The sequence below is a fragment of the Maniola jurtina genome, chromosome 11 (genome assembly GCF_905333055.1).
Source record: "Maniola jurtina chromosome 11, ilManJurt1.1, whole genome shotgun sequence".
NCBI lineage: Eukaryota > Metazoa > Arthropoda > Insecta > Lepidoptera > Nymphalidae > Maniola > Maniola jurtina.
Genome location: NC_060039.1, coordinates 6,442,646 through 6,455,106, shown reverse-complemented (window position 1 = coordinate 6,455,106; position 12,461 = coordinate 6,442,646).

Below are 12,461 nucleotides of genomic sequence, written 5' to 3'. Positions count from 1 at the left end.
TTTTTCCAACATTTTGTTAGATAAATCAAAAATTATTATACATAAAAATAAATAAAAATCTGTTTTAGAATGTACAGGTAAAGCCCTTTCTTAAGATACCCCACCACAAATTCGGGGTTTACAGATTTATTCCTGTACTTGTGCTTTAAGACCTACCTACCTGCCCATGATTCTAGGTCAACGGGAAGTATAACCTATAGGTTTCTTGACAGACAGACAGACAACAAAGTGATCCTGTAAGGGTTCCGTTTTTCCTTTTGAGGTACGGAACCCTAAAAATAGCGGACAAACAAGCAGGCGGGTCACCTGAAGTTAAGTGATTAAATGCCGCCGCTTATGAACATTTGTAGCGCCAGAGGAATAGCCAATGCGTTGCCGGCCTTTCAGGAATGATGTAAATACTTAGTTAAAGTAGGTAGCTGGGTAGGTAACATCTTGAAAGACCTACCTATCTACTTATATACTTTGACATTAACTTTTTAAATCTTAACACCATTCTATGTCAATGCTAAACACACCCACGATTATAGATTAGGCTATTATACCTACGCCAGTTCAAATAGCAACTTCTAAAAAATATCTTATCCAAAGATCACATAAAAAGCAGACATCGTTTTTCTTTTAAAAAACTCTCTCATTTGCCTATCAATAGTGGTTCAAGCAGATCTGACCGTAATAAATGTCATACTTTATGGCACTTAGGAAAATATGCAAGGGAACCATTTTTACATTTTTAGATGGTGACCGGGGATCGCTATGCCGAATTACGCATTTCAGCGGCCATTTCCTCGGGGCGTTTTAAAATGTTTTATATTGGTGATATTGGCTCGGTAATGCGACATAAGGACCATTTGAAAGACCGATGTATGTGATATTAGATATAACATATTTTCTGGGTTCAACGGGTTCTTTCAGTATTTATTTTGTGATTCAGGTGAAAATGCAGTGGGTAAAATAGTCAGATAAGACATGTGTGGCTGGCAAATTGGTATTGTTTCTCTGGAAGGTACCTAAGGTAAGGCGTATCTCAGTAAGTACTGCAGATATTATTAATGAACTGCAGTAATTAAGCATACCTACTTACCTATAGGAAAGATAGACGTAGTTCAGACGATTCAAAAGCACTTGTAAAAGTTTTTTTGAATTAAATTGATTCTATCTATGTATTTCAGTAGATTTACCTACCTACCTATACTGTATTTTCATAAATAAGTAGACGAAATCATCTTGTATTTTCGTAATTTCCCCAATCAATGGCTTATGCACACGTCTTACACTGGAATTCATACTTAGTCAAGATAGGGGCTTCTCTATAGAGGACGATTCAAACGACAAAATAATGAAATATTCAAGAACGTATATAGTGGTACTTAAACAGGTACTTACTTGTACTTATGTAATGTTTATTTACTAGTAGGACATAGTTACCTAATTTTATCTAGTTGTAGGACATTAGGTACATTTTGGTTTTCGTGGATTTTCAGTCAGTAGTCACTAAACTTTTATAGTTGTAATATACTTAATTTGGTTTGTTTAGGTACACCACAGCACACATCAAGTAGGCAGTATCTTTTCTTAAATAAGGATACCTTCCTACCTACTTACCTACCTCTTACAATATTAATATATATAATAGGTCGTATATTTATTGCTAAAATTTAAACCGCTTTGCAGGTGGATTCATAACCTCATCAGATTACGTTGCCATTTTCCTAATAACACAAGATTAGGCGCTCGCGCGTAAAGCAAAATGTACGTTGTTCTGAATTTCACTAAAATGCATCAAAGCTTAGTGCTATTAATAACGTTAGATTAAAGAGCGCTGCCGGAACGAGGTACGTCGTCGCATAATAATTACTAATTAATGCCGAAATTGTTGCTTTTACTCACTAAATACGAATTGTTATACCTACCTATTTATTAGGTAAATAACATAACACCTGACGTCCCTTGTACACATTATTCTAACATAGGTTTTCGGGCAATACACGATTGCGTCGACGGACCACTTGGCGTACAATTGCCACTGTGAACACCGCTGGCCGGCTTGCATACTTTCCTCGGTTTTCATTTTTCATACGAAAATAAAGGAATTTGGCGGAAATGAAGAGCGTTTTTATTTATCACCTTTTAATTATTTATTTTATTTATTTAGAAATATTAGGGTATCGCATACACATAAGTAAGGTAGATAGGAAAACAATACAAAAGATACAAAAAAAAACTATACGAAGGGTGCAAGGTGGTCTTTACTGCTAAAGCAACATTATTCGTTTGTAAGGATCTTACACCCACAGGGTCCAACTCCAACATCCGCTAGAAACGTAGGAGGTGAAACTCGCAAGACTCACAAAAATTGTTTTTGTGAGTTTCAGCATTGAAAAACCTCCTGGTATTTCTAAGTTCTGAAAAACCTTTAAAGAAGAAAAAGGCTAACTTGCCATTGAAAAAATAAGACGAAGAGAAAAATAAAACGAAACAAAAATAAATTGGCTACAGTTTTAATATTTTACAAGGTACGAGTAAGTAGGTAGGTACGTATACCTGCCACTCAGTCTGTAATCAGAAAGAGCATCCACTGAGTTTCTTGCTGCTTCTTGTCGATAGGAAGGCCATTCCGAGCTAGTGGTAGACGTAGTTCAGACGATTCAAAAGCACTTGTAAAAGTTTATTTGAATTAAAAGTTATTATATCTATTTCAGTGGATTTACCTACCGATATTGTATTTTCATAAATAAGTAGACAAACTCTTCTTGTATTTTCGTTATTTCCCCGATCAATGACTTATGCACGCGTCTTACACTGGAATTCATAGTCAAGATAGAGATACTCTTGAGGACGATCAAAAGACGTGCCATATTATTTTTATTTTATTTTATTAAATACCTGGTGGTTAGTAATGATGCAGTCTACGCGAGTTAACCTAAAAGAAGTCAGGCAGTTTTTAGGGTTCCGTACCTCAAAAGGAAAAATAGAACCCTTATAGGATCACTTTGTTGTCTGTCTGTCTGTCTGTCTGTCCGTCGTGTCTGTCAAGAAACCTATAGGGTACTTCCTGTTGACCTAGAATCATGAAAGGCAGGTAGGTAAGTTTTATAGCACAAATACAGGAATAAATCTGAAAACCGCGAATTTGTGGTTACATCATTAAACAAAAATTATGTGTTGCAATTTTCAAAGTAAGATAACTACCAATACCAAGTGGGGTATCATATGAAAGGGCTTTACCTGTACATTCTAAAACAGATTTTTATTTTATTATAGTTTTTGATTTATCGTGCAAAATGTTAGAAAAAATACCCGAGTACGGAACCTCAGTGCGCGAGTCTGACTCGCACTTGGCCGGTTTTTATTAAACCTTTGGTTTCTACACGGCATCGTAACTGCACGCTAAATCGCTTGGCGGCACGGCTTCACCTAAGCCTCCCACCAGACCAGACCAGAGAAAATTTAGAAATTATAAAGTTTCCCCTCCTACTATTAAGACCATAGCACTCACCGTGCGTCAGAGAGGACGTCAACATATTATGCATGATATGCAATGCATTAAGACATGTGTATGACACAATCATGTCGTCCTTAGAAGAAGCTCCTATCTTGACTATGAATTCCGGTCTTAATATTTGACAAAGGGTCTCCCAGTTAGATTACGGGGCACAATATTTGCGTGCGGCGAGTGCGGGCGCCGATAAAAATATTCTATTTATTACGGAGTCGCGGAGGAGCACATTCAAAACGCGTCATGCGTTGACATCCGGCTTCGGTGGCTTCTCAAACAGATTGGTACTGCAGGGCTTGCAACCGCTACTACAGTTTTCTTTTGAAACTAGATAGGTAAGGTACGTAGCCTCTGTGCTGTGGCATAGTTGTGACAACTGACAACATACCTATATACCTATCAATCGTATTGTAAAGAAGCAGGCGTTATTTCGCGAAAGTTCATGATATAGGTACAAAGAATCAAAAGCTTAATTTGCTATAATCCGCTAAAAAGGCAAATCTGTAATCTGTATAACATGCAGCATGCGACATGCATCACCCGCCCTCCCACTGCTAAGCATGTAGGAAAAGCCAGCCACCAAGCAAGTCCCATTGATTTTGCAATTGTGCATTGTAAGGTCTACATCTCCTGAGGATGCTCCGGTGACGGTAGGTCCTCACAGGCCTACCTACTTATTACCTATATTAATCCCAATAATTTCATAATAATTTTCAAATTAAAATAAGAACTTACCTAATTTTTTTGCTAACAGGATTTTGTTGACAGCCCTACATCAATTACGCGGCCTCACGCACCCCTGTCAATATGTGTAAAGTCAATACTCGCGAGTGTGAATAATTTTTCATCCATTTCTTGCCCATTATGATAGTATGGACTTACTATATCAGCTGTGTCACAGCCCACAGGATATGGGGCCTCTACTCCCTATACCTTCACAGGGACATGCTAAGTAAATATTCTTAATGTAGTACTTCTTTTTTCAGTATCCCAACCATTTTCTATGCATCCTATCAGAACGGGGCCTATCAGAATGACGCTTTCGCTGAAAGACAATTCACGTGATATAATGAAGGATATGATATTAATATGTCCAGCCTAAGTAAAGTAACATAGGTAATTAACATAGGGAATAGATAAACAAGTAGGCACTATAAACTAAACAAACCATATAAATCTATCAATCTAGCAATCTACTTACATAAAACTACTTACCTACTTAATCGTAGGTACCTACATAAGTAGTAGAGTAAAAATGAAATCTCTACTAAGTAGTTATAGGTAGATCTAGTAATATCATCATGTTCCCAAGAATTTACTGTCCCGAATAGTAAATAAAAGACATCCTAGATTGCAGAAAAAATCTTAACATGCACTAGACGAGCCAGCTCGCTATTCACAGCAAAAGTATCATTCATTCTGCAGTGCGGTCAGCGTCGAGTAAGCGCAGTCAAAAGAGCTTTGACTTCAAAGCGATAGCGAGATGCAGAGAATGCAAAATAAACTAGCAACACCAAAGGAAAAGTGCAAAATAAATGCGGCAACACCACATTACACAGCCATTGAATCAAAAGGCAGACTGAGCGTGAAGTGATGAAAACTGGAAAAAATAATAAAGGTTTCCCCCCTAACCCCTTGTTAGCAGTTAGATTACACGAGGTCCTATTCTGGGACCTTAGGTGACTGAGCGGTTGACCTATACATAAATATTATAATACAAAGGTATTGGACTATAATATTATATCAGTGAAGAAAATAAAAATATCCACTCTACGCTACCTAAGTACGTTGATTTATTTTTCGATAAAATGCACACTAGGCCTAGGCAACTAGCTCCATAAGTATTGGTAAAGTATTAGATAGTCTTTCTCCGAATTTGCCGAACCTATGCGTGAACTCTTTCTCCTTCGGTTACTACAACGGAACACAGCAGGTCAGAGTTGGTTCCAACGAAAACAGAGCTGGTTTTCTTTCCCTCAAAACTAGCTAAAAACTACGAAATGGTGCTATTCATAATAATTCAGTACCTATTCAAGCAATTAGAATTTATAATAAGCTATAAAAAGTTTACTAAAAATAATGTCTTTATTCTAATTAAGAAAAAGTGGTAATATAGCCTTAGGTTAGCCTAGGTTTTAAATGTCAACCTCCTATCCGGGGTTTGAATTTGAACCCGGGGCACGCACCTCTAACTTTTCGGAGCTAGTATGTGCTTTTTAAGCAATCTACTACCATATTTTGCTTTAACCGTGAAGGATAACATCGTGAGGAAACCTGCATGCCTAAGAATTCTCCATAATATGCTCAAAGATTATGTGATGTGAGATGTCTGTCAATCCATCACTTAACCAGCATGGTGGACTTAAACCCATGCATTGCATAAACCCTTCTCATACCGAGAGGAAAGCCTTGTTCAGTAGTGGAGCGCCGATGACTTGGAATGCTGATGTTGATGTTCTTGATTGTGAGAAATTGATTCGGAAAGGTCATATTACATATTTTAAGTACTTGAAAATATCTACGCATCCACGTAATAATCTCGTCCTCCAGTTAATTCCAACGCACTTCGGTAAGCTGTGTCAATATGTAGCGGCACTCGCAAGGGAGAGATGGATGACTTTTACATCAAAGCCGTGCCGACTGCATCACACCTCGTAAACACTGCCTAAATAGATACCCATTCAAAACTACACCGCCAGCTCACACGTAGAGGTGTAATAAGCCATGAGTATTCCCTTTGTGAATTTCTTCATTTGAAACGCTCTTTGCCCCTGAGGTAAGTACTGTACTGTGTTATGACGACGCAGCAGGAAGACTTTTTCCTTTGATGACGATTAAACTACGTCTGTTTAAGTTTCTTTCAAGTACAGAGACCTACTAATAACGCAAGGGCTGCTAAGTGGTTAGAAATAAAAGCTGCTTTGGTTAGTAACAGGAATCGGTAAGTATAGGTTTGACCATTTTAAGAGACCGTGAGTAAAATATAAGGAAAGTGCAGAAAATTCGATTGATGCGACTCGGCAGTTGCGAAAATTCGACGCATTAGAAAACTGAAAATGATGGAACTCACGTCGGAGTGTCAGTGCTGCATTGTACAGGTACTTAGCTTCGTTGAAGTGAAAACTTTTAAAGTAGAAAAAGAAAGTACTCCGAGAGATAGATATAAAAAATTAAACTAAGTATTGTAAGTGATTTTAATGTATTAATAATGAAATGAATAAATAAATAGTCATTAATTTCGGGTAATTTGAACCCATTCGAAACATAAACTTATTTTACTATGAAATTTAAAAAAAACGCTTTTATTTTACAGTTTTAAGTTCTGTCTAAGTTTCACTTCTTTTGGCAGTACCCACTGATTAAGTAAGAAGGTACCATTCGTTTTTAATCTAAAACTAAGTGTAAAGTCACATTGTCATGGTATAACGCCGTAAGCTATCCCATGATATCAAGATACAGACATGATGAGAAGGATCAGCTCTAGCTTGTTAAATATTATAATTTAAAAATTAAACAATGAAAAGCGTAAAACCAGACAGAAGGACCGACAATCGATCGATTAATAACTATGGGACAGGACACGACGCGGAAAAATTAAAGTTTTCTATTTACTTAGATAGGTAGGTACCTAAGTACCTACCTATGCCTACTAGTTTTAAAGCAAGCGTGTGACGTAGGTTTGGTTGTAGGTTAAAGCCTTAACCTTTATTCCGGGTTTTAATGTATGCAAATTGAGTGTTGTCTTTGCTTTAGTAATTAACTAATTATGTGTTAAATTTTTAGAGAGAAACACATATGTCAAAAACAGTGAGGTCTCGTTTAGATATATAAAAGTTAATGATAAAGATATAAAAAAAATAATTAGGAAGTTAAGTAGTGAAAAATCTCCAGGCTTTGATAAAATTAGGGTACAAGATGTAAAGGCTATGTCAGACCGGTTGAGCCCAATATTGGCTTATTTTGTGAATTTGTGTGTTCAAAATGGCTTATATCCTCAAGAGTTAAAAAAAGCAATCATACGACCTATTTATAAAGGTGGTAGCCATCTTGAATACACAAACTATAGACCGATAGCCATACTATCTATAATTAATAAAATAGTTGAGAAAGTAATTGTGGGCCAGATATCAAGGTTCTTAGAAAAATATAACATATTGACAGACGCACAACACGGTTTCAGGAGAGGCAGGAGTACAGTTACAGCCCTCACTCAGTTTGCAGACGAAGTAAATGCCAATTTAAATAGTGGTAGGCAAATTTTAGCTCTTTTTATTGATTATAAGAAGGCTTTCGATACGCTGGAAAAAGAAGTGCTACTCTTGGCCATGCAGGAGTGTGGCATTGCAGGTCCCACCAATGAGTGGTTCCGCAATTATTTGTCGGAAAGAACCATACGCACCGATATTGATGGGACTCAGGGCGACGAGTGGCACGTAACCCTGGGAGTACCGACTGGCTCAATATACGGGCCAGTGGGTTACCTGATGCTCGTTAATAGTGTAGTCAATGTGATTAAAAAATGTCGAGTATATATGTATGCTGACGACATGTGTCTGCTGTACGCGTCAAAGGACGAGAGGGAGGCGCGCGATCATATCCAGTCAGACTTTGAAAATGTGATTAAATGGGCGCATGATAATGGTATAATTATTAATATGGAAAAGACGAAATGCATGCATATATACTCGCCATACAACAGACGGGCTAAAATGGTTCAGTATAAAGATATAGGTATAGTTGGCCACAGCTATGACTGCTTGCATGGTGCTAAAGACTCGTGTGTATGTCCACAGCTACAATATGTAGATAATTATAAGTACCTAGGTTTGATCATAGATCAAAATTTTAATTGGAAATCTCACATAGGAGCTGTGTGCAACAAGCTAAGGTCAATATTGGGAAAATTTTATCACCTAGACCGAGTTTTAAGTAAACATACAAAACTAGTAGTATACTATGCGTTAGCAGACTCAGTAATTAGTTATGGCTTGAGTATTTATGGCAGAACATTTAGTACCTATCTCACAGAAATTAAAAAAATACAAATTAGACTTTTAAAACATATTTTAGGAAAAAAAGAGAAAAAAAAATACAAAGGACAATATGACAGTATTTTTAAAGACTTACAAATTTTACCTATCAACAAAAAAGTAGAATATTTAATAGTAAAAAATAATTTTTTCTCAACTATTTATAAAAAAAAGGTTAAAATGGGGGATAATCCTAGAATAAATAGGAAGGTGAGATTCTCAATGCCAAAAACCTATAACTACTATGGCAAAAGAATAAACGCATATATAGTACCCAAATTATATAATGTAATCGGCTGGGCTGAGGAGGACAGCGATGGGCTCAGTGAGGGAGTCCTTAAGAAGAGGTTAAAGGAACACCTACTTAGGGACTCCCTAACGGAGTAGGTAGGTTTAAATAAATATTTAGTCGTAGTATAGTTTATTATAAGTATAGATTAAGGTGTAATGTAATGTGTAAGTTAGTTATATAAGTTAAAATAAGAGCGCCACCTCGCCAACAAACTGGCACACCAGTTTGGCGAGCGATAATATTATAGTTTCTTGTGAATTTTTTTTGATTAAATAAATTAAAAAAAAAAAAAAAAAAAAAAAAAAAATGTAATGCATCAATACAATGGCCACGTAATTGGGACGTAACACTATTATCGGTAATTTAATCAAAGTATTTAGGTACTTACGTTCGAAATTTGAATTAGCTATCTGTCTATCGTCTATACCTATTCCTATGTAGGTATAGTACGCGAAAGGTCAACCCGGTGACGTGCGGGTGTGCGGGGCACCCATCCGCCTCATATCCCGATTGCCGTCTCGATCTGTCGCAAACTACCTATACCTACCAACTAAAAATAAAAACCTACCTACCTACCGAATGAGTTTTTTTTTTCTCTACATGCTTAGTACATCATACTTACCTATTCTAAAGCGATTTAAATAGGGTATGATAGAAAAAGAAAATCTCAGGCAAACCTAATAAGTAAACTTTGTCTTGCTACATACCTAGAGGCTATACCTACCTACTACCTAGTAGGCTAAAATTGCTGTAAAGTCGCAAATCTGATAGAGATTAGTGTCGGTTAATTTGTTTGTTTGTTGATAATGAGAACTCGAGATTATCTGACAAGTAAAACATTCCGCGCTTTAAATGCGTTATGCGACACAGATTATATTATTATTAAGGAGAAGCTCTGATATATTGTGTCATCAAAAGTTTTCCTTAGATCGATAGATAAGTATGTATTATGTTCCTACATATTACTTACCTACAAGGTGTAATTAGAATGCTAGCGAAAAATTAGCGCCTATTATCTATCTAGACGCAATCAAATACCAATAAAACTATTTGACTTATACATGTAGTTTTAGTGATTTAGTATCTTTTATAAACCCTCAATGTACCTACTTATAGAATAGAATAGAATAGATTTTTATTCAAATAAACTTTTATACGTGCTTTTGAATCGTCAAATAATTTACCACTGGTTCGGAATGCCGTTCCTACCGAGAAGAACCAGCAAGAAACTCGGCGGTTGCTCTTTTCAAGCGTGCGCATAGCGTGCAAAACTCGGGGTCAACGTCCCGCCTACGACGTGGCATTGACCTCGCGACACCTATCTACGCAACGTTCGATGATCTCTGGCGTCAGCCAGATGTTCTATTTGAATTTTACAATATAGGTAAGTATTACGCGCATTTAAAAATATAGGATTAAAAAGAATGCGCTTTTTTGTGGTAGGTATCTTATCACTTATCAGTAACCATCAGTGCTATCACCATGGGTTCGTTTTTGCATAGCGTTCCAAATTATGATACAGGTGGTAAAGTTGGGCTCCCAACTCCCAAGTCCCAACCCAAGGTGCTAGAATTGTGACCACCAGTGCTAGGTGGACAGGCAACATTAAACGCCGGAGCTCTTTTTTTAACCCCCAACCCAAAAAGAGGGGTGTTATAAGTTTGACGTGTGTATCTGTGTATCTGTCTGTGGCATCGTAGCTCCTAAACTAATGAACCAATTTTTATTTAGTTTATTTTTTTGTTTGAAAGGTGGCTTGATCGAGAGTGTTCTTTGTTATCATCCAAGAAAATCGGTTCAGCCGTTTGGAAGTTATCAGCTCTTTTTTAGTTACTGTAACCTTAGTGGGGGTGTTATAAATTTTTAATTTACACTTGTATTTACTTTTCATTTATTCAAAATAGGTATCTACTATTGTACATCTTTTGTTTGTACGATTTTTTAGATTTGAAAGATGATATAGTGGTGATAATTAATTACGTAAACTTAAAACTAAAGCTACGAGGGTTCCAAACGCGCCCAAGTCTGAGAAGAGCTCTTGAGTTGGATTCAAACGGCGCAAAACCGTGGCGTATGGAAGTCACTATATTAGGTATTGTGACCTATTTCCAGCAGTGGACGTCTATCGTGAATCTATCGGATGATGATGATGATTGTCATAGCTGCAATTATTGTGCTTTATTACACTGGGTCGACTTAGCCTTAAGACGCCCACGGCCACACCTAAATCATATCAGGTGAAGTAGGCACTAACAGAGATTTGAAGCCATTATGAATTAGTGTTTCAGTAAATAAAGATAAGAATGTCCTTTGTTTTTCAGTTCCTCCACCATCTTTATGTTGTGACACTCCATTATCGCGAAGATTTATCATTGACGATAGGTTGGTGTGTAACTTTTTATATAATTCTTTATTACTGCTTAACTACTATAATTTTATAAGTACTTACTAATAAAGAAAGTTATTAGGTGATTATAATATCTAGAAATAACTTTAAAAACCCATAACTGAGATGTGAACTCGGAACTCAGAGATAGGTAAGTACCTACCTATACCTACTCTTAGGTTGGTAGATACTTAGCTAGAGGACGTCAATAGGTAGGTACTTAGGTACTACTTAAGTAGTTCCTACGGGATTCCTAAAAAATTAAATCCACGTGGATGAAACCATGGGTATCTACTTATAATAGGTAAGTAAGTAGGTATATTTGCTCAGTATTACCAAAAAGACGATAGATAAGTAGGTAAGCTTTTTTTTTTCAATTGACTTCAATCTTATGCGTAGCTAAATATTTTTTACTTTGTAGTGGCTTTGAAAGTCGATAGGTATTTGAAAAGAATTTTTATTAAATAAGTAAGTATATAATCTTTACCCTACCCACTGACCAATCACGGTGATAGTGCGTCATTTCTATCGCTCATTTGCTACAACAATGGCATAACTCAATAAATACGATTTTACAGGAGAGCAATTTTAAAGTTAAAATTGGAACTATTACCTATTGTCTTTTGGTTAAGGACGCCTTAGTATAAACTGTTTGTTAGTTCTTTAACTAAAATTTATAATAATGTTATGGTTAAAATAAAAAAAATTAAATTCAATAATTTTTATTGTTATTGCAAATGAGCGCTACAATGCAAATGAGCGCTGCAATGCAAGAGAGAGTTACTATACCTACCTCATATTTTAGCTGGTCTCTGTAAATAAACTGTAGACGACGCTGTTTGCAGTTTGCATTCAATCGAAAAGATCATGCACACAATACTTATGAACGTTACCTTACACATAGTATCACACGCTGCGAACCTGCGATAAAGTAACTTTCAACGAATAGACTAGATGGCGCCATAGGCATCTTCAATCACTAAAGCCTGAATCGCCCAAACGAAGTTTTGCAAATGTACAAGATTAAAAAAAAACTACATTAGGTATACGTATAAGTTTTTTTATCATGCTTACCTAATTTATAAGGTAGCTAAGCACACATGACCTACTTTTAGCTTCTAGCCAGATAGATTACCTAATAAGTATATACCTAGCTAAGTAGGTACATACGTACCTAATATATATTTTATCACAATTGTTCATAGTTTGTTCATAAGTGATAGGTGTGTTGTGTTTAGTGTAGCAGGCTTAGCA